Raw genomic sequence first — 23,906 nt, 5'->3', positions numbered from 1 at the left:
AAGAATTTCCTGTTCAAATTTTAAGTGACACAGTGATGAGAAATCTACTTTTTCCACTATTGGGTCACTCTGAGCTCTCACAGGGCCTGCAGGCTGTAAAGACTACAGATAGTGTCTGTTTATAAGAGTACCTGGTCTCCTACTGGAAGATGCCTTACCCTCTGGCCAACAGAACGTATGTGTCTGCACTGCCCTGTCTCTCTTCCTAACAACCTCATTTAGTAGAGATACAAATGCTGGATGGGATGCAACTGAGGTACAACTAATAAATAATCAAATGGCAGAGAACATTTGCATTTTTATTCCAAAACTTCAGAGTAACAGACAGGAATGAATAGGAAATACGTTGGAGAATTTCTTAAAATATTCAAATTTTTGCATGTGGAGAAGTAATTAGGTGCATTTACACATGCATAATTATGTTTGCAAATCAATAGAATTTCAAGTGCAATCCCATAAGCATCATGACAAGGAACAGTTAATTTTGGGTTTGTCATCAATATAGATAGAATTACATATATTATTTGATATTTAGCTCATATTTAAAATAGATTCTTAAAACAGATGAACATAGGTGAAGAGAAAAAAAAAAAGAGAACTAAGCAAACCATGAGATGTTCTTCAGTATAGAGAACAAACTGGAGGTTGATGGAGGGGAGGTGGACAGGGGTGGGCTAAAAGCATGATGAGTATTAAGAAAGACACTTGTATTGCTGAGCACTGAGCGTTATGTGTAAAGGATGAATCACTAAATTCTACTCCTGAAACCAATATTATACTATATGTTAACCAACTAGAATTTAAACAAATACTTAAGAAAAATAGATTCTTAAGATGAATCCATCAGGTACACGGGGTGGCTCAATGGTTGAGTGTCTGTCTTCAGCTCAGGGTAAGATTCCAGAGTCCTGGGAATAAGTCCTACATCAGCCTCCCCACAGGGAGATGCCTCTGCCTATGTCTCTGGCTTTCTGTCTCTCTCTGTCTCTCATGAATAAATAAAATCTTGAAGAAAGTGAATCACCAAATTGTAAAAGTAAAACTTAATTCCACATACATTTGCTTTGATATATAAAAGAAGTTTGGGGATCCCTGCGTGGCTCAGCGGTTTAGTGCCTGCCTTGGGCCCAGGGCGCGATCCTGGAGTCCCGGGATGGAGTCCGGCGTCGGGCTCCAGGCATGGAGCCTGCTTCACCCTCTGCCTTTCTCTGTCTCTCTATCATGAATAAATAAATAAATCTTAAAACAACAAACAAACATGAACCAGAAGTTTGACTTTTCATGAAAAGCAAGATGAAGGATCTTCTGAAAATGCTAATTTAAACTTAAGTATGAAACAATCAAAAGACTTTTTAAAAAATTGGTCAAAATTGGCAAAAAAAGATATTTAATACTGAAAGACATTCTTATCTAATGACTTATGTTACATGTCCAAAGCATATGAATCAGTAATGGTGATGTGAATATTGTGTTAAAAGTACTTAAAATAACTAATACAGTATTAAGAGCTTAGAAAATCCAGATGGAATAGTGTTGTATATGCATTATATTTTGCATATTTTAATTCCGATTTAGGATTAGTATAAACAAGACAGGAAGGAATATTTTAAAAGTCATACTTTGTAAATCGGAGAGTCAGGAGTAATTCCAAATTTCACTGACTGCAGAATGCATGGACTGAATTATGAAATGACATTAACTTCATTTATTAGAATTCCTTATACAACTAAACCTACCCTTATGCTTTTGACATTCAAAGATCTTTCTGGAAGTTTGTACCAACAGTGTTCTACCCTAAATGATCTACAATTTTATTTATCATTTTATGGTTTCAGATGTTTACCATCAAATCAGCTATCAATTTCTGGTGTTAAATACTTTTAAAAAATATTGTTTGGTTTTTGTTTTCAGTATTGTTCAGATTTGAGATAAATTTATTGTGTCATAACATTTTTCAACATCCAAAATATTTCTTTTAAAATATTACGATTTCTCAGAATTCCACAATTATTCAAAATAAATGGTCACATGATGGCACAACGTTACCTTTTAGGAAAGAAATCTAAGTCCTCAACTAAAAGTCATTTACTACAGGTATTTCCTTATATGCCAAAACTAGTATTCCTAAATTTAGGGCACTCAATTTTTTAACCAATAATGCTTTTAAAAATTGTCAGAAATACTGGTGCAGCATTTTCTTTCTAATACAGCATTTTAATATTAACCCAGTTATTCTAATAATGTTGACATGTTTCAGTGGAATCTGACCTTGTCTTAAGAAGGATAATATTATTCCTGAATTCCTTTCTTCACTAATTTTCACTTTACATTACTCCAACCAATACTATTGTGTCAAACATAGAATAACATTGTAGAAACCACTTATACTATCATGAAACACTTCTTTAAAGCTCTAAGGAAATTAGTACCAGATTTTGCATTGCTCAACTGCAAATGAAATCACTCACCCCACACTCCACCCAGTGTCACTGTCCTAGCAGTCTTGTCATTACATACACTCTTCATCAAGTCCTTCAGTACAGTTCCGCTCAGGACTGCACCTGCCACTTTGCAGCTGCAGACGTGCATAGCCAAGGAGGTACCTATGCAGAGCTCAATCAGGCTAAGGACTCAAAAAGACAGCAAATGAAAGCTAAGGGCACTAAGTGTTCCACTTCAGTAACTGAGCAGGAAATAACCTATGCAGAATTAAATCTTCAAAATGCTTCTCAGGATCTTCAAGGGGATGGCAAGAACTACCACTGCAAAGGTAAAACATTCACTACACACAGTGTAATTTTCTAGGATGTGTTCTTTGGGTGCTGGAGTGGAGGGTATGAGTAGGAAATGATCTCCCATATTTTTCTTTTGTGAGGATCAGAGCTTGGAGCAAGAATATAATATTGTAGTTGAAATTTGAGGATGAGCCTTGTTCAAGTGTTGTAATTCATGGTCTTTATCATGTCTCATGGGGTAATATATTTACTGCAAATGCAACGGTATATTCTGAGAGAAGATTACAAGAGTAGATGCAAGGTTTGGGGGCCATGCATTTATATGTGACTCCTTGTGCATCATTGGTTCTCTTGTACGTAAATTTCCTAAATGATTATTCCCATCCATCTTTTGTCAGTGTTTTCAATTCTCTTCCTACTATTTAGCATCATGTCCAGGGAAGCTCATTGCTGGAATCCTGGGAATCATCTGCCTTGTCTTGATGTCCACTGTGATTACAATAGCTGGTATTCTCTGTGAGTATTTGAATGACCACAAGGGATTTTTTCTCTTTGATGATCATCAGTGTCTTAAAAGATTACAGAACTTTATGGAATTGTATTAGCTCATTTTAATGCATATATGCCCTACGTGTGGAATGGTTATTCTGAATTCGAATTTGTCAAAAGTAGAAGTAAGGGAATCACTGTAGAGAGTATCACACATATATTCAGACTTCATAACTCAAATGCAAGTTATAGGAGAGACCTTATTGAGAAATATAAATAAATTGAGATTGGCTAAATGAAATACTCTAAGAAATGGTGATGTTTGGTTCTTAGAGTTTTGGATTATTTTCCCCCATATGTTTATCATTTTCTCCCATGTGTTCATCATTTTATTAATCTTTTACTGGTAAATCAATTTTATTCCAGATTTTCTAATTTTAAACAATACACCAAATTTAAACTAAGAAACTCAAATCATTATGATTTATTTAGTTTAATATTAAGTTTGTATGAGCGTTGCTTTAATATTTCTAGCTGCTGAAGGACCAGTGCGGAATAACACTTCCCTGGAAATAACGACCCAGAAAGGTACACTATCACTTTCAAACTTCATATACTAGTAGAATTTGTATTTTATCTCCCTCTTAAGCTAGGCAAAGATTCTTTTGGGGTAAATTAAGTAGAAGATCACATAATAAATTTTCAGAAATCATGAGTATAGAACAATATTATTTCTTATGCTATAATAGGAGGAAATACTCATTTATAATGATCACACCTGGGGTTCCTGGATGGCTCTTTTAAGTGTCCAACTCTTGGTTTTGATTCAAGTCATAATCCCAGGGTCCTGAGTTTGAGCCCCATGTGGGCTCCAGGCTGAGAGCAGAGTCTGCTTGAGATTCTCTATACCTCTCCCTCTGTCCCTCCTGTTTATGCTCTCTCTCTCTCATAAATAAATAAATAAATAAATAAATAAATAAATAAATAAATATTAAAATAAAATAATAATCACCATACCCACTGTTTCCAATGGCCTCAAATTTACTCCTGTTATAATACAATAAAAGATGTGTCATTAAACAATTCCAAAAAAGTGGTTTTATTCAGTGACTCAAGGGACATGTAGAGATGGACATTTTTGTGGGTTTACTTTATATGGGCATATAAATTTGGGGATGAAAGCCCAACTCTTTTGAGAGTATATATGTGTGTGTTTCATTTTATTTTTACAAGCTTATAAAGGTGCATGGATGTGTTATACACATCTGTGTATACACATGCAGGTTGTACCTTTGCATGTTTTAATATTCAAAACTTTTTGGATAATATGTCATAATCTTTCTCCAGGACATTACTGTGGCCAATGTCCAAAAGGATGGTTTACTTATTTCAACAATTGCTATTACATTAGCATTGAAAGAAAACCATCGAACGAGAGTTTGACATGTTGTACTTCAAGAACTCTACCCTGATCAACATTGATGATAAAGAGGAAATGATAATATTTCAAATGTTTTTAGATTTAATAAAAGCTTATCAGTTGATATTATATTTGTAGAGTTCATCCATATTTTTGTACATATTTTTAGTTTATTTTAAAATCTGTTCCTATTCCACAGTTTGAGTCTACGATATTTTATTTACATTTTCATACCTTTAATGTACACTTAATAATTTCCAATTCGTGCTCTTCATAGAAAACATGCTTTCATAAAAGCTCTTTTGTCTGAAATGACTTTACTATTTAATTTACAACACATCAAGAAACTTAAAATATGATTGTGCAACTTGTTCACAAAGTAGTGGGAATCACATAATTAAAATCTGAGCAAAAAAAAGAAGTTTAAAGCCTCCATTACCCCTGCCAATTTTAATAATGTGGGACACCTTTGTTTATTTTTGGAGTGTATATCAATGGAATCATGCAGCATGCATTTTTATGTGTGTCTCCTTTCACTCTCATATGATATTTGTAATCCATCTATGTATAGCATCTGTCTATATTTTGTGAATTTTCAACTGTGTTTTTTGAATAGGACCTTTCAAAATCTATCCTCAGAAATTTAGTTCCTTTTTAGTATGTGGGAATTACAAATAATTATTTATGGAAAGCCTTTTCTACGTCCTTTTCCACAAATCATATTGATAATAATTTATTAAACATAGCTACATAGTATATGGTATATTTATGGAATGTAAATATGCATTTGTCATAATAAAACAATAATGTATTAATATAACATTGTAACTGTGTTTATAAATGATTACAAGACATTTTCCTCTAACATTAGCATGAAATTGCACAACCTTGGATATGTATATTTTTCAATATAATAAATTATCCCTATAATTATCTAGTTTTTGTGTAAACACACATTGTACAAATAGTCCCTTGAGGATAAACTCAGCAGTCTGAGAAAAATTACTACAATAAGTTCTGATGGTTCTACAGCTGTACCATTTTTCTAGGTTGTGAACCATTGGGATATTCTCTTGTGAGAATAAGTGCTCGAGTGTTTCTCTTGCTCATTTCTCCAAGATAGTATCTTCTTTTCGCATCTTAGAAGTCCTTGTCTTATATTTTTCAAAGATTTTATTTATTTATTTGCCAGAAAAACACAGAGAGAGCTTGAACACGAACAGGGGGAGCAGCAGCAGCAGGAGTGATTAGTGCAGGCTCCTGGCTGAGCAGGGAGCCTGAGAGCTCCAGGCAGAGCTCCATCACAGGACCCTGCCATCATGACCTGAGCCTAAGGCAGACCATTTAACCAAGTGAGCCACCCACACATCCCAAGCCCTTGTCATATTTTAGATATGAGTGCTTTTCCATTTACTAGTTGGAAATGGCTGTGGCTTGCATTTTATTCCCCGACTGGAGTCTTTTAATGATCAGGATTTGAATGTTGCCATGGTCCAATTAATCCCATTTGTGTGTTGGTGATTATTTTGGGCCCGTTTCAGAGGTTCACCAAAATTCATGAATATAATTTCCTGTATTACCTTCCTGGAGTCATCTTTTCATTTCTCTCTTTATTTTTTAACTTTTAATTAGGTTTTATGATCAAACTGGAATTTATTTTTTGATACTGTTTATGATGCTGTGGGATAAAAATGAAGGTTATAATATCCTACATCATGACCTAATTGATGGATTATAATTTATAGTAAAATAGATCTTTTCTTCATAAAACCTTTATACATATAAAGTTATGTATATGTTCATATATGTTCTAATTTTCTTCATATAAATAATATAGATATCAGATATCTTTATATAGATAAATATATATGCATATATCACAGTCTACACAGTCTAACACAATCCGTAGCACTTTCATTAAGATGTAGAAGGTTACCTTCATGTTCCTTTATTGTGTCCCATTTATATGTCTTAAATATTTCTCTACATACATTGAGAATCATTGAATGTTATAATTTTGCTTCAACTGAGAGTGGGTCTGGTGGTGACACATTTCTTAGTTTTCTTTTATCAGAGAATGTCTTGATTTCACCTGACATTCTAGAGTTTGATATTTTTGTTGGATAGTTGGGGCATCTCTGTTCCAAAACCTGCATAGGTGAAGCTTGCTGGGTTCTCCTGCTCCCCTTTTCTCCATGTCTTGACTCACTCTGAGGAGATTTCTCTAACTGCCAAGTGGCTCTCAACTGGAGGGTTCGGTGATGCAGACAAAATACTTACATTCCTTTTATCCTGAACTTCTGAGCTCCACAAGGTTTTTACTGATTTTTTGTTGTCTAGAGATTTCCCTGACCCGTTCTTACTTTGAATGTTTAGTGACTCTTCTTATTGGTTTTTTTGTGGGGCCAGTGAGCATGGGACCTCCTAGCCCTCCATCTTGCCAATGGCACTCTTTACACATATATCGTTAATTGATTGCCCTCTACTTCAAATTATTTTGATTAAATTCTTATAAAATATATGAAAATAGCACTAAGGTACCTCCTTTTCTCCCCTTAACTATTATAGTTATTCCTCAACTTTTCAAACATTTTCATTCTGTCATGTCACTTTTAGAAAGACCCACGTTAGTACCTGTTTTTGCTGAATGACAGAAATCTGAAGGGGATTTTTGCTTTTAGGACAAAAAGCAGAAGCAAAAGATTGTGTTCAGTGGTAGTTTGGCTGTTACAGAGGCAGCACACACCCTAAGCCCTGAGAGTGCCCCATCAGATTCCTTCCTCAGAACCTGTACTGGGCATCTCAGTATTAAGCATAGCTTTGAATTCTCTTTTTGAGCATCTGTACTTATCTCAATTTATTTCTGTGCATCCATTAGCAAGATGAGTTACAGAAAAGCCCAAGAAGATAATTTTTGGGCCAACAAATTTTTCATATAAATTAATGGTTATTGTTTCTTCAATTTAACCATTTCATCTTAGGAAGGCCTTCATAGAACACTCTACTTTCTTATAGAACAGGGAACCTGTACTTCTAAGAATGTCAAACTGAAGTCGGCTAACACTGCTTTCTGAACACCAATTATGCATGTCTTTTCCTAGACTGTATTCATGAGTTCACATTGGTGACTTGAAATGCAGCATTCATGGTGATAGCATATCACAAAAATTAACAAATGCTAACAAAACCATCCAGTGTTATAATGATGGCTTTTTAAAAATGATTTTTATTCATTTGATGAGAGGGAGAACATAAGCAGAGGGGAAGACAGAGGGAGAGAGAGAAGCAGACTCACCACTGAGCAGGGTGTTTGTCAGGGGGAGAAGGATAGGTTAATCCCAGGATCCAGAGATCATGACCTGAGCCCAAGGCAGATGTTTAACCATTTGAGTCACTGAGGTGCCCCATAAAGATGGTTTTAAATAATCTTATCAGCTGTTTTGCTGAATTTATAATTCTTATTTGACAGTCTTTTTGAATTATTTTATTTTGTTCTGTTTTGGGTTTTTTTTTTGTCGCAGAAGAGTTGGTTTCTTTCTTATTTTTTTAGTACATTCAGCTCTGAATTTGACCTTCCTTTTTTTTTTTCTTTATTGCTTCTGGCGAGAAGCATATAATTATTTTCCTAAATGTAATGAGTAGTTTTTTCTTGCTGTTTTCAATATCAAATCTTCTTTTTGTTTGTTTGCCTTTTATTTTTAAGTTTTGGCAAATGAATAACAAAATATAATGCATTTGCCTTGTGAAAAAGAAGTTTTAATTTCTTAAAGCAGTTTTAGGTTCATAGAAAAACTCAAAGCACAGAAATTTCCTGTATTCCCCTATTGTTTATGTATTTATGTAGGAGTAGCACACAAACTCCTTTCAGTATCCCTCAGTGAAGTGACTCACATGCTATAATTAACAAACCTATATTAACATGACTTTATCACCTAAAGACTATTGTTTATAGTAAGGTTTCCTCTTGAAGTTGTGCATTTTGTGAGCTTGGAGAATTCTGTAATGACATGTGTCAATCATCATGGAGTTATACGGAAAGGTTTCACTGCTGAAAAAATCATCTATGCTCTTCCTAATCATCTTTTCTTCCCCACCAAACCCTGTCAACCACTGATCTTTTCACTGTCTCCAGAATTTTGTTTTTTCCAGCCTGTCATATAGTGGGAATCATGCACTATCTCATATCTTACATTAATTTTAACTGTATCATACATCCTTCCCCGCCCCCCCGCCCCGGTTTTTATTTAAACTCTAGTTGTTTAACATATAGTGTAACATTGGTTTTAGGAGTAAAACTTAGTGGTTCACCACTTACATATAACACCCAGTGCTCAACACAACAGGTCCCTTCCTTTATACTCATCACCCTTTTACTCCACCCCCCACCCATATCCCACCATCAACCCCCAGTTTGTTCTCTAAACTTAAGAATCTCTCATGGTTCATTTCTCTCTCTTTTTTTCCCATCCCGTATGTTCATCAGTTTTGTTTCTTAAATTCCACATATGAGTGAAAACATATGATGATATTTGTCTTTCACTGACTGACTTTTTTCACTTAGCAAAAGATACTCTTGCTCCATCCATGTTGTTACAAATGGCAAGATTTCATTCTTTTTGATGGGTGAGTGATATTCCATTGTGCATGTATATCACATCTTCGTCCCTTCATCATTTGATGGATATTTTGTTTTTTTCCATAATTTGGTTTTCATTAACTATATCATACATCTTAACCAATTTCAAGCATCAGTTATGGAGTGCTAAATACATTCACATTGTTGCCCAACAGATCACTATATTTCATCTTATAAACTCAAATCCCATACTCATTGAAGAATTACTCCATTTATCTACTATCCTCTCAACCTTTAACAATCACCATTCTACTTTCTGTTTCTATCCATTTGACTACATTAGATGCTTTACTTAAGTGGCATCATAAAAACAGTTTTCTTCCCCATGTGTATGTGACTGGCTGATTTCAAGAAGTATAATAACCTGTGTTTTCATCCATGTTGTAGCATGAGATCAGAGTTCCTTTTTAAAGATGAATAATATATTGTTATGTATATTCTATGCTTTCTTGATCCATTCATCCATCAATGGATAGTTGAGTTGCTTCTACCACCTGACTGTTGTAAATAATTCTACAGTGAGCACACAAATAATGATATCTCTTTGAGCTCTTTTTTTCAGTTCTTTTAGATATTTTCCTACCTGTGAGATTGCTGATTCATAAGGTAATTCTATTTTTATTTCCATTTTGTATAATGCCTGACCAATTTACATTCCCAACACAATGTACAAGAATCCTCTTTTTTCCATCTCCTCACCAACACTTTTTGTTTAACTAGTGTCATTCTTAATTTTATGAAGTCATATCTCATTGAGATTTTGATTTGCATTTCTCTGATAATTGCTGATATAGAGCATCTTTTCATATGCTTTTTGATCATTTAAATATTTTCTTTGGAAAAATGGCTATCCAATTCCTTTGCCCATTTTTAAATTGGGTTGTTTGGGTTTGTTGTTGTTGCTGACTTATAGGAATCTTCATATATTTAAGATAAGAATTCCTTTTCTGAAATATGATTTGCAATTGTTTTCCCACTCTATCTTTTCATTCTGTTGATCACATCATTTAATGCACAGATGTTTTGTTTGGTGTAGCCTCCTTGTCTACAATGGATTTTTCCTTTGTGGTCTGTGCTTTCGGTGGCTTTCCCAAGGAATCATTGCCACACATAATGTTGTCTACACTTCCCTCATATTCTCTTCAAGGAATGTTATAGTTTTACACCTTGTGTTTAGGTCTTTGGTCCATTTTGAGTTAGCTTGAGTATATTGTTTAAATGTTCACATCCAGCTTCATTCTTTTGCACGTGGATAGTCTGTTTCCCAACACTGTTTGTGGAAGATACTATCCTTTCCCTATTGAATGATCTTGACATCTTCATCAAGAGGGATTAGACTGACTATACTTCTGTTTATGTTTGGATACATTTTTAAGTTATTTTTTCCCTGGAGGATTTAGGACCAGGGACTTCCTATTCCTTCGTCTTGCTGTCTGTGCCCTTCAATGTGAACTACTTTCCCGTGGGCAGATATGAATTCTGTTATAGGCATGTGGTCTAAGGCTACTGGAGGTGGAAGATTTATCACCCATCCCATGATTTTCACACTGACTTCATTCACCTCATAACCTACCTGGTTCCATCAGGAGTGTTATTTTGCTTTTGCATGTGTTCTTCAGTCATTTCATCATTTTGACTTGTGTATTTCTATTTCTATGTGTTCTATTTTTAGTTTCCTGAGCCTGTAAAGTCTATAAATATTTTAATATATTTAAGAAGTTGTTTATTAACTGTGACTTATGATTGTTTTTCTGGTTTTTGTTTTTGTTTTTAATTCCTGCTTCTCCTTTCCTTCACAGATTATATTTAAAGTATGCTAGTTCCTCTTTGGAAGATTTCAGAACTCTCTTAATTTTTCTCTCCTTTTTCTCTCACATTCTATGGGATGAATAAATGTTGTTACCCCTTCCTCAATTTCATATATTTTTTCTATTGCTTCTCAAATATTCTAGAGAGCTTATTTAATACATTTTCAGTTAGCTTTGTATTTATAATGCAGAATTTCCCTATAGCTTATTCATATAGCTTATTTCTCAATTGATATTTCCTACTCACTATATTGCTGCCGTCATATGTTCATTAAATTATCTGAACTAAGTTTGCTTAGAATTTACATAAATTTGTAAATATTATCTTAAAATACATTTCTAATAAATGTAACATTTATACCAGTAGAAGTTTATATTGACCTATGGTTCCCCTTAAGTTAGAAGACATTTTTCAGTTTCCATGTTTTATAAAAAAAATTTAGTTAGACACTTTTGAAACTATAGTTTAGTAGTTATGCATTCTATTTCATATTCTTAGATTTATTATTTTTGGTAGGTTTATATAAACTTTACTGTACTATTGCTTTTTTCTGAAGCTGATCTATATTTTTAAACATTTAGTTTCCTTATTTTACTGAGAGTGCACAAGGTGGAGAAGAGGAGAAGCAGACTCCCTACTGAGCACAGATCCCAACACGGAACTCCAGCCAGGACCCTGAAATCATGACCTGGGCCTAAGGCAGACATTTAACCAACTTAGCCACCCAGGTGTCCCAGCCTACTGATATTTTTGTTCATTTTCCCAAATTCTCATTGTTTACCTTAATTTTTTAGCATACATACTGGGGGTTGCCCTTGTGATTTTGTAGCTTAGATGTCACTCACAATTATTTAAGAAGACTGTGGCCAAACACTACAAATCAGTTGGGTTTCCACCTTCTGCCATATGTGTGTATGTTAGTGTGAATATGGAAGAGGAATGCTCACAACTTTAATATCAGTTCTCAAGGCTCCTTTGGCTTATTGTCTATTGGGTTCATTTTGAGTTCCTCTCCTTGTGCCCATATTTTTTCCATCAGCCAAAAGTGTATAGAGATCTCATATCAACCCTCCCAGTATACTCTTGCTTACAGTATCTTACCATTATATTTATACGAACCATAGTGCTTGACACAAAGATCACAATCTCTGACTAGTAAATATAGGGGTTTTCCTCATTCATTACCAAGCAAAATCAGCACTTTGAGCTGAAAAATCAATGGGCTATTTCACCCCTTCCACACTGCTAATCAGCTCTCCCTTGTGGTACCAGCACCATTGCTTTTGGCAGGTTCCCCAATTTGTGGAACTACATAATTTCCGATCCCTGAGCTAGGGGTGGGCAGGTAGGATGCATGGAAGCAATGCTAGTCAAGAAGATAACAGATGTTCTTACTTGAGTCTTTAGGAGTTTTTCAAAGTTAGATGTTTCACAGATTATTATTAACCTTTGATCAATTATCAGAACCCTAAAAGTGTTACCTTTGTCACGTTTATTTTCTTCACTTACTCCTACTAAGATATTTTATAACATTTCCAGTGTATAACATTATATTAAAATTTGAAAGATTCTGTAAAGTAAGAAATAATTAACTTTGTATGTTACTACAAAATTCAAATGAGTATATGAGCTTTTATTTGACTTCCAAAAAATATTTTTTCTCATAGTGTTTGTTCTGCCACCTTATTGGTTCTTCTTGGATGAGATCCTACAAAGGAATCAGTTTAAGATCATCTGTGTGCCCAAAAGTCTTGACTTTCTCTTCGAAAGCATAAGTTACTTAGACCACTTCCGTATTTTATGCCTTACAAGGATTAATCTTACAAAGAATAAGTACAATATGTGAACAATTACATAAACATAATTGTTGAAGTGTTTCCATTGGAAAATGATATGGGAAATATTCAGATTTATATATTTAACTATTAGAATGAATTATTTAGTCTTAAAAATATTGTGTTATATATTTTTAAGAGTTATGAGATATAATTCTCTGTATTGCAGGTTGTCAATATCTTCAGAGAATGACAGGAATTGTCCCTATTTCAACTTTGACTCAAAGACCAGTTATTCTGAATCCTGCTTAGATCTAAAAACATATGTTTGTAAACACCAGGCAATATAGTTCCCTAATTTTGGTATAATGCTATCTCACCATAAGAACATATTTCTCATGTTTTCAAAAGCCATACAGTTATTTTCCCAGAATATTTTTCAGATACTATTTTTTGGAATGATTTTAGAATCACAATAATATTTAAGAGGAAGGTACAGACTATCCTACCTTGTCCTTGTAAACATACATGTATGGCCTGTCCCATTATCAGCATCATTCACTAGAATGATTCATTTGTTACCAAGGATGTCCCATTATCAGCATCATTCACTAGAATGATTCATTTGTTACCAAGGATGAACCCAGTGATGCATCATAATCTCTCAAGGTCCAAAGTATTCTTGAGGTTTCACTATGGTGTTGTAGAACTTTTTTTTTTTTTTTCTGAAGAACTTTTTAAAAAAATTTTATTATATTAATGAAAACTATGTGTACTCACATGCTATGCACTTGTTAAGCTTAACTATTTAAATTATATATAAATCATACATCATACAAGCACTGTTAGTTTAAAGTCATCAATAAGGCAATCAACCCATGCCTATATCTAAATTACTTGATTTGTCTTAGCCCTTAAAGGGGCTGTGGATAAGAGTTGAACAACACAGGATGGTAATGTTATCAGTCAGAATGATAACCAGTCAGGAGACAGAAACCAGGGGAAGTTTGATGTAAACAAGTGTCTATTTATAAGGGAAAACCGACTGAGAGGAAAGGCTGCTAAAATAAAGAACATCATAAAGAATTTCTTAGGTTGAAGGAGAGTACCCAAAGGAGAAATCATCAGGAAGCCAGGTTTACTTTCTGAAGGTAGGATTTAGATGTCATTGAAGACAATGTGCCTACACAGCTTCATGGCAGACAAGCTCACAGGATTGGCCTGGGACAGAGAAGCTCCACAGTCCACAGGCTGCAGTTGGTGAAAGAAAATGGATCTCAGGCTATGACTAAGAAGCAGGAAGAACTCCTGCCAGACTGTTAGGGGTGTACAGAACAGAGGGCAGGAAGCTTTCACTGGGACTGGCCACCAAAACTTTCTGGAGACTGAATACACAGGACTTCCTGCTTGCATGCAGCTGGCAACCAAGCTATATTAGCCAAACACCCTGAAAACACCATGAAATCAGAAAGAAGTCCTTCCCCTGCAGTGTCTCTCTATTGCCTTTTATTAACACAACTCAACCACATGGGAGCTGACAAGGGAGAGTAGTTTATCTCACCTAGCTCCATTATCAGAGAACAGGGCCCTGAGGGATCAGTTTGGAGCTGAGAGCACTCAATTGTTAACAGGCATTCAGGGTAACCAGGCATCCACCACAGGGTTCGAATTTGAGCCATTTACATCTGCACCACTTCCTCAGAGAAGGGAACAAACAGGTATTTTCTGAATCACTTTTAGTAAACCTGTATCAAAATTAGGTTTGTTTTATGGTACAGATTGGTTTTTCCTCAATCAATAATAATCAATGTCCATTGATGCTTTTACTTGTGTGTTGTTTTCCTTACCTGGATTTCAGATATTTTAAAAGACATCTGGTTTTATTAAATTCTCTAGGGCCCCCCCTTCTGTGATTCATTACTCATGCTAGAAAATACTTTGTTGTAAAAAATAAATGCTAAATAAGAAAATTAAAATGATGTATAAAGATTTTGTGTGGGTCAAACAGCTAGTTATTGCCAGAAAATTATTTTAGCACAAAATAACTCTGTTGTGCCCAAGATTGGGAATCTGAGAAACCACTGTGGAGCCGACGTCAATGCAAGTACATGAGGGTTTATTTACAAGCTCGAGCTTGGGTCCAAGTATACCCGACACAGCGGAGCAGGGACTTGGACCCCAAGGTGGGTTTCAGCTTAGTTTTAAGGGCTGGTCTAGGGGACCTCCAGAAGGGGTGGAGGAATTTCTCAAGTTCTGTTTACATTCTGATATGGGGCTTTCAAGGGCATTGAGTTCTGTTCTTATTCTAATAGAGGCTTCTTGCCCTTGGCTTGGGCTCTGTTCTTATTCTAATATGGTGCTTTCTAGGACATTAGGTTGTAAGCTGTTTAATTCCTGTAACTGAAGTAAGGTAAAGTTCAGCTCTTATTCACAGGGGCCTGGGATGGCTGTACTTGTGCTAACGCTGAACTTAAAGTGGAATGGCCTTAATTTTCTCGGCCTCCACACTCAAGATTGTATTGACATTGAAAAAATAAGCATTTCTTTCTCATTCACCATTTTGTGATTTGATTGGGCTTTAGCTGATCTAGCTTCGCATGTATGGGCTTGGCTCAAGACTACAGAATCAGCTGTGACTTTATTTATTTATTTTATTCTTAGAAGAGTGGGCAACATGGTATATGACACTTTATAGTAGAAATTAGGCCTTAGAGTAATATGATTCTTATTGCTTGGACTAACTCATAAGCTATCACATTCCCACTCACGTTATATTGTAAAAACAAGTCACATGGCTGAACTTAGCATTGATTTTCTGCAATGTGTACTCCTTTCAAAGTGGTCAGATGTGAAAATGTAGTTTTATCGAACAATAATCTAATCTATCACAATAGCCTTAGGGATATGGTTCTCAGATTTCACACCAGTGAGAATGAGGACAATTAACAAGGCGGGAAATCACAAATGTTGGAGAGGATGCGGAGAAAAGGGAACCCTCTTACACTGTTGGTGGGAATATGAACTGGTGCAGCCACCCTGGAAACTGTGTGGAGGTTCCTCAAAGAGTTAAAAATAGACCTGCCCTACGACCCAGCAATTGCACTGCTGGGGATTTACCCCAAAGATTCAGATGCAATGAAACGCCAGGACACCTGCACCCGGATGTTTCTAGCAGCAATGTCCACAATAGCCAAACTGTGGAAGGAGCCTCGGTGTCCATCGAAAGATGAATGGATAAAGAAGATGTGGTTTATGTATACAATGGAATATTACTCAGCAATTAGAAACGACAAATACCCACCATTTCCTTCAACATGGATGGAACTGGAGGGTATTATGCTGAGTGAAGTAAGTCAATCGGAGAAGGACAAACAGTGTATGTTCTCATTCATTTGGGGAATATAAATAATAGTGAAAGGGAATATAAGGGAAGAGAGAAGAAATGTTGGGAAATATCAGAAAGGGAGACAGAACATAAAGACTCCTAACTCTAGGGAATGAACTAGGGGTGGTGGAAGGGGAGGCGGGCGGGGCGTGGTGATGAATGGGTGACGGGCTCTGATGGGGGCACTTGACGGGATGAGCACTGGGTGTTATTCTGTATGTTGGTAAACTGAACACCAATAAAAAATTAATTTATTAAAAAAAAGAAAAAGTTTCATTGGAACCTTCTGCTTTCAGATATATTGGGGAATCCTGCACTTCACAGTTTTGTACTGAATCCATCTAGCATTGGTTTCTGAACACCAGTTATTCATGTCTTTTCCTACACTGCATTCATGATTTCAAATCAGTGACTTGAAATGAAGCATTCATGATGACTTTGCACACAAAAACTAACAGATGCTAAAAATAAGGTATAGATACTATATAGTGATACAGTGATGCCTTTATTATTTTTTAAAATTCTATTTATTTATTCATGAGAGACACAGAAAGAGAGAGGCAGAGGGATAAGCAGGCTCCATGCACCAGGAGCCCGACGTGGAATTTGATCCCAGGTCTCCAGGATCGCGCCCTGGGCCAAAGGCAGGCTCCAAACTGCTGCGCCACCCAGGGATCCCCAGTGATGCCTTTAAATAATCTTAACTTTTAAGGAAATTATGAGTCAAAAATACAAAGATTTTAAATTTGGTAACATACTCACCATTTCTGCTGATTTATTCCTTCGTGTTTATTTGTGTTACCTAGCATCATTTATATTTAGCTTGAAGAACATTTTTGGAGAGAGGTCTATTAAGATATTCTCTTAAGTTTTGTGCTCCTTATGGGGTCTTTATGTACCTTCTTTTATTTATTTTTAAGATTTTTTCACTTCTTCAAGGGCAGGGGAGTTGCAGAAAAAGAGGGAGAAAAATTCTCAAGCACACTTCCCACTGAGCACAGAGTCTAGCCCTGGACTGGATCATTGGACCCTGAGATCCTGACATGAGCCAAAATCGAGAGTAAGATACTCAACCTACTGAGCCACCCAGGTGCAACTATGCACTTTCTTTTTTGAGAGACTGTTTTGCAGGTACCTCAGTGGCTCAGTCAGTTAAGTGTCTGCCTTTGGCTCAGGCCATGATCCCAGCATCCTGGGATCCAGTCCCATGTTGGGCTCCCTGCTCAGTGGAGAGCCTACTTCTTCCCTCCTTCTGCTGCTCACCCTACTTCTTCTCTCTCTTTCTATCAAATAAATAAATAAAATCTTAAAAAAAATAAATGAAAGGCTGTTTTGCCAAATTTGTAATTCTTGTTTGACAAAGGTTTGTTTGGTTTGTTTTTTTTTTGGGGGGGGGGAATTTTTGTGTAGAAACAAAGCTGATCTGTTTCTTGTTGTTGTTATTGTTGTTTCAGTACTTGAATTTGACCTTCCCTGTCTCTTATTGTTCATTGTTTCTGGTAAGAATTCATCTAATAATTCTACTGCTATTTTTTCCTAAATATGATGACTAGTTTTTCACTTGCTTCTGTCAAGATCACCTTTTTGGGTTTGTTTGCCTTTTATTTTTTGAGTTGTGGCAAAAAAGTCCATATATCATAATTTACCACATTTCAGTGTTAAAAAATTAGACTTTTATTAGATCAGTTTTAGGTTCACAGGAAGACTCGACAAAATGTGGAGATTTCCTATATTCTCCTACTGTCTCTGTGTCTATGCACACATAGTAGATAGATTCTCATTTTCAATTACTTTAAGTTTTACTCTTGATTTTTTTTACTCGCATTTTATGAGAAATATGTAATGACATGTATCAACCTTTATGGAATTATAGAGAGTGGTTTCACTGCCTAAAAACATCCTCTGTGCTCCACCTAGCCATCCTTTCTTCCCTGCCAAATCCTATCAACCACTGATCTTTTTTGAGTCCGTAGTTTTGTTATTTCCAGACTGTAATATAGTGGGAATCGTATACGTTATCTCACATCTTATATTTACAATCAGGCATCTTAAGTGACTTTAAGCATACAGTTTAGGAGTGCTAACTATGTTCACATTGTTGCATAAACAGATTTCTAGAACTTTAACCGTGTAAACCTGGAACTCTATACTCATTGAATAATAATTTCCCTTCTGTACTTTCCCCTTATCCTTAGTAATCACCATTCTTCTTTCTGTTTCTGATTTTGAATACCTTACATACTTCATATAAGTGGAATCATATACTGTTTTGTGTAGGTGTGTATGTGACTGGATTATGTCACTTAACCTAAAGTCTTGCAGTTTCATCCATATTGTAGCATGGGATAGGATTCCCTTCTTTTAAAGGCTGAATAATATTATATCCTATGTATATTTTCTTAATCACCTGATCCCTCACTGGACATCTGTGCTGCTTCTACCACTTGAGATCTTAGAAACAGTTTCAGGGAATCCAGTATAAGTTTAACTACAAACCCACAGCAGAGGCAGATAAAAAAACAGAACAACAATCTAAAGTCATGATGAAGGAAAAGCATCTTATGTTTACATCTTATGTTTAAGTCTTTAGTCCATTTTGAATTAACTTCTGTATATGGTGACAATATAAGCATCCAGCTTCATTCTTTTGCATGCGGATAGTCAGTTTCCCATCACCATTTGTGAAAAATCCTATTTTTTTCCCATTTGAATGGCTTTGGTACTCATATCAAAAATTGACTAGACTGAATATATATGGATTGTGTATCTGAGTGTAATTTGAAGTTATTGGTTCCACAGAAGATTTAGGGCCTGGAGCTTCCTGTTCCTTTGTCTTGCTGATTGTATTCCCCCTCCAGTCTGAACTAGCATTTAGGTCAGGTATGGATACTGTGGTAGATACAATTGTTTAATATTGCTGAAGGTGGAAGATCTATTGCTCATTTCCTGACTTTCACACTGACTTAAGTCACCTGTTCCCTCAAAAGCATTTCTTGTCCGTGTTTACAAGTGTTTTTGGTCATTTCATTTTACATCAGTCTTGAGAGGTGGATTTGTATGTGCTTACTTATCCTATCAGTAGTTTGCTAGCCCTCTGGTGTCCATAAATATTTTTAAATGATATTTAATAAGCTTTTCCTTCATCATGACTTTAGATTGTTGTTCTGTTTTTTTATCTGTCTCTGCTGTGGGTTTGTAAACTTATGCTGGATTCCCTGAAACTGTTTCTAAGATCTCTAAACTGTTATTTTTTTCTCTCTCTTCTTTCTCATCCTATGGGATGAATAATTTGTTACTCCTTTCTCAATTTCATCAACCTTTTCTACTGCATCTCAAATTTTCTGTAGAGCCAATAATTGAAGTTTTCATTTCAAGTATGAATTTATAAACTCAGAATTTTCTGTGGTTTATTCATATCGTTTTATTTCTCTATTGATATTTCCTACTTGTTATATTGCTGCCACCATATGTTCATTTAACTATCTGAACATCGTTTTCTTTATAATTTACATATATTTATAAACGTTACTTTAAAATACTTTTTTCCCTAATAAACCTAACATCTTCTCTCAGTAGAAATTTCTATTGACCTACACTTTCTCTTAGTATGGAATATATTTTCCAACTTTTCTTCATTTTTCCTAAATTTTTAAAGAGTTTTATTTATTTTATTTTAGAGAGAGAGAGAGCTTACCCACATATGTACATGTAATGAGGAGGGGCAGAGGGAGAGGAAGAGACAGAATGCAGGCAGACTTCATGAGTCTGAGTGTGGAGCCTGATATGGGGTTCAATCCCAGGACCCTGAGATCATGACCTGAGCCAAAATCAAGAGTTGGCTGTTTAACCAAATAAGCCACCCAAGTGCCCCATTTCTTAATTTTTTCAGTAGACATTTTTGATAATATAGTTCAGTGAACATGTATTCTCTTTCCTTTTTCCTAGATTTATTATTTTTATAGTTGCATAGACTTTACTGCAGAATATTCTCCTTTAAAGTGGGCCTCCTGATACTTTTGTTCAGTTTTTCCAAATTCATATTGTTTATTTTTATTTTTAATATATTCCTAGGGATTGTCCTTGTGATTTTGTAGCTTGGATCTCAACTGCTAAATTTTTAGAAGACTGTATTCAAATACTGCAAGTCAGTAAGACTTTCTCCCTCTTCCCTGTGATGTGTGTGCATGTGTGTGTGTGTGTGTGTGTGTGTGTGTGCATGTGAGGTTGGGAAGGGAGTACTCATAACTGTAGCACTTCTCAAGTCTTCTTCAGCTTTTACTTTCTATTCAGTTCATCTCGGTCTCCTCTCCCTGTGCACATATTTTTCCATCAGCTAAGAGTATGTAGAGAGCTAATGTCATCTCTTCAGTCATACTTTTCCTACAGTACCTTCCCATTATACCTACGGGAGTCAGAGTCCTTGACACCAAACCACAACCTCTGACTAGAAAAGTATGGTTTTCCTCATTTGTACCAAGCAAAATCAGCACTTCAAGCTGAAAAATCAGTGTGCTATTTTGTCCCCTTCCCTACTGCTAATCAAGTCTGCCCTTGTGGCACCAGCACCATTCTTTTTCACACCTTCTCCAAATTGAATAAGCTACAGTTCTTGATCACTGGGCTGGGGTGAGTGGTGAGAAGTGTGAGAGTTGTCCTAGATAATAAGATGACAAATGTTCTTCTTCTCACTTGAAATATCTAGGACAGTTTCAAATATAAATATTTCATAAAATATTGTTAACCTTTGATAAATTTTCAGAATTCTGAAATTGTTGTCTTTGTAAATTTGTCATCTTCACTTACTCCTATTCATAAACTTTTAGAATGTGTCCAGTATGAAACATTGTATTATAATTTGAAAGATTCTATAGAGTAAGAAAGAATTAACTTTGTTACTAGAAAATTCAAATGAGTATAAGAACTTCTGTTTGATTTCTAATAAAATTTGTTTTCTCATAGTATTTCTTGAAGTTTTTTACTAATATTTCATGGATTAGAGTCTCCCAAAGAAGAAATAACAGTTCATTTGTGTGGCCAAAAGAATCAACATTTCTTTCCAAAGTGTAAGTTTCTTGAGAACTTTTGTATTTTGTGCCTTAAAAGAATTAATCTTACAAAGAAAAACAGCAATATGTGAACAATTATATAAACACAATTGTTGAAATGTTTTCTAAATGAATTGTATGGGAAATATTCAGATTTAGATATATTACTATTAGTTGTAATAAATTGTTACTTCATCAAAATTTTATGGTATATATTGGTAGGACTAATGAGATAATTCTCTGTATTTCAGGTTTACAGCATCATCAAAGAGTGACCATACTTGTCCATATCTCAATTTTAACTTGAAGAAACATTTACCTTCATTATGCTCAATAATTAGAACATACATTTGTAAGCACCAGGCATTTTAGTTACTTAATTTTGGTATAATGTTATCTCACTATCTATAAAGAACATATTTCTAATTTCTTCAAAAGCCATACAATTATTTTTTCAGAATATTTTTCAGGTATAATTTTTCAGAGCAATTTTATGTTCACAAAAATTTAAGAGGAAGGTACAGAGTTTTCCTCAATAGCTTCTCTCTACACACCTACCTCTCCCCTGTTATTAATGTCATCCACTAGAATGGTTCATTCATTACCAAAAATGAATCTACATCAATGCATCATGAACACCCAAAGTCCAATTTGTACATGAGGTTTCACCCTCGGTGTTCTCAAACTATTTTTCATTATTTATTAGTATCAATGTAAAAAATGTATACTGAGGTACATATTATGCATTTCTTAAGCCTTTGCTATTTATTAAAATTAATTATATATGAATTAGAAATCATAACATTATTGTAAATTTCTCAATTAAGTGAATATCTATTCATATTTCCAAATTAATTGATTTTTTTTCTAACCCTTAAAGGGTCTGCAAATGAGGGTCGAACAGCCCATGGTGGCAGGATTACCGGTCAGAATGGAGTCAGGAGACAGAAACCAGGGGAAGCTTTATTATGTATTTGTAAGAGAAAATGTACTAAGAGCAAAGTCTACTAAGATTTAAAAAAATTATAAAGATACCTTAGGGGTAAAGAGAGTATCCAAAGGACTGATCACTGGGAAGCCAGGTTTACCCTCTGAAGATGGGATTCAGATATCATTGAAGACAACGTGCCTACACACAGCTTCAAGGCAGATTGACCTGGGACAGCGCAGCTCCATAGTCCACAGGCTGAAGTTGGTGAGGATGGATCTCAGGCTGTGACTGGCAAGCAGGAAGAATGCCTGCCAGATTGTTAGGGGGGCACAGAGGAGAGGGCAGGAAGGATGACTGACTTTGGCCACAAAAACTTACTGGAGGCTGAATACATAGGACTTCCTGCATGCATGCAGCTGGGAACCAAGCCATAGTGGCCAAACACCATGAAAACATCATGGAACCAGGAAGAAGGGCCCTTTCTGCTGCAATGTGTCTCCATTGCCTCTTACTGACAAAACTCAACTTCATGTGAGCTGACAGGGGAAAGAATTGTATAGCACCTACCTCCATTTTGTGAGAATAGGGCAGTAAGGGATTGATTTGGAGCTAGGAGTACTCAATTGTTAACAGACATTCAGATCATGCAACCACCACAGGGTGGCTATATAAGAGCTTTTCACATCTGCCCCATTTTCTCAGAGAATGGAACCAATGTGTACCTTCAGGATCTGTTTTACTGCAGCACCATCAAAGATTAGGTTCATTATTTGGTAGAGATTGGTCTTTCATTGGATAAAACCAGTGTCCTTTCATACTTTTTCCTGTGTCTTGTTTCCCTCTCTTGGATTTCAGATATATTGGAAGAGATTTTCTTTTTTTAGTTCTCCACATCACCATCTCTGTTGTTCTTTACTACTATGCTAAAAAATACTTTGATTCAAAAAATAAAATGTTAAATAAGAAAGAAAATGAAAGAATTAATAGTATAAAGATATTGGTGTAGAGCAAACAGCTAATTATTACCAGAATTCAGGACAAACTTTAGTACTTTGATAATGATTCAGAGATATATCTACCCTTATTCAATTACAAGAGGGCAAGAGATTCCTGGATTATTATTTGCAAAATAAATTCATATTTTATATATATTTATCTCTGAATATAGACATATTCTTTATATTCTCTGTACTTATTCCTTATACTCATATTGGGAAATTATATGACTATTCAAAAATCAATTTCATATAATATGTAAATGGAGCTATAACTAATTGCTAAAGTTGTGTTTGCATTGACATTTTAAAATAAGCATTTCTTCCTCATTCATCTGTGACTTGGTTGGATTTTACTTGATCAAGGCTAAGCATGTACTTGACTCCAGACTGCAGATTCAGCCCAGATATTTTTTATGTATTTTATTCCTAGAGGAGCAGGCTACCTGGTATACAATCTTTTATGGCAGAGATTAGCAGCAAGCAGAAACTGCTTTTTAATGCCTAGACTCCGAACTCACAAACTATCACGTTCCCACTTATACTATATTGTGAAAACAAGACAAGTGACCAAACTTATTATTGACTGCCTGCAAACTATATCTTTTCAAGGTGCTCAGGTGGAAGAAATGTAGACTCATTGAAAAATAACCTAATGTATCACAATAGCTCTAGGAATATTATTC

At 35.3% G+C, this 23,906-nt stretch overlaps 1 pseudogene; it reads left to right on the top strand.

The window, feature by feature from the left end:
* Positions 1 to 2,454: 2,454 nt before the first annotated feature.
* On the top strand, positions 2,455 to 4,782 carry LOC121480118 (annotated as a pseudogene).
* Positions 4,783 to 23,906: the final 19,124 nt, after the last annotated feature.

The sequence above is a fragment of the Vulpes lagopus genome, chromosome 21 (genome assembly GCF_018345385.1).
Source record: "Vulpes lagopus strain Blue_001 chromosome 21, ASM1834538v1, whole genome shotgun sequence".
Classification (NCBI taxonomy): Eukaryota; Metazoa; Chordata; class Mammalia; order Carnivora; family Canidae; genus Vulpes; species Vulpes lagopus.
Note: the sequence above shows the minus strand (reverse complement) of the source record. Positions and strands in the feature narration are given on the sequence as shown.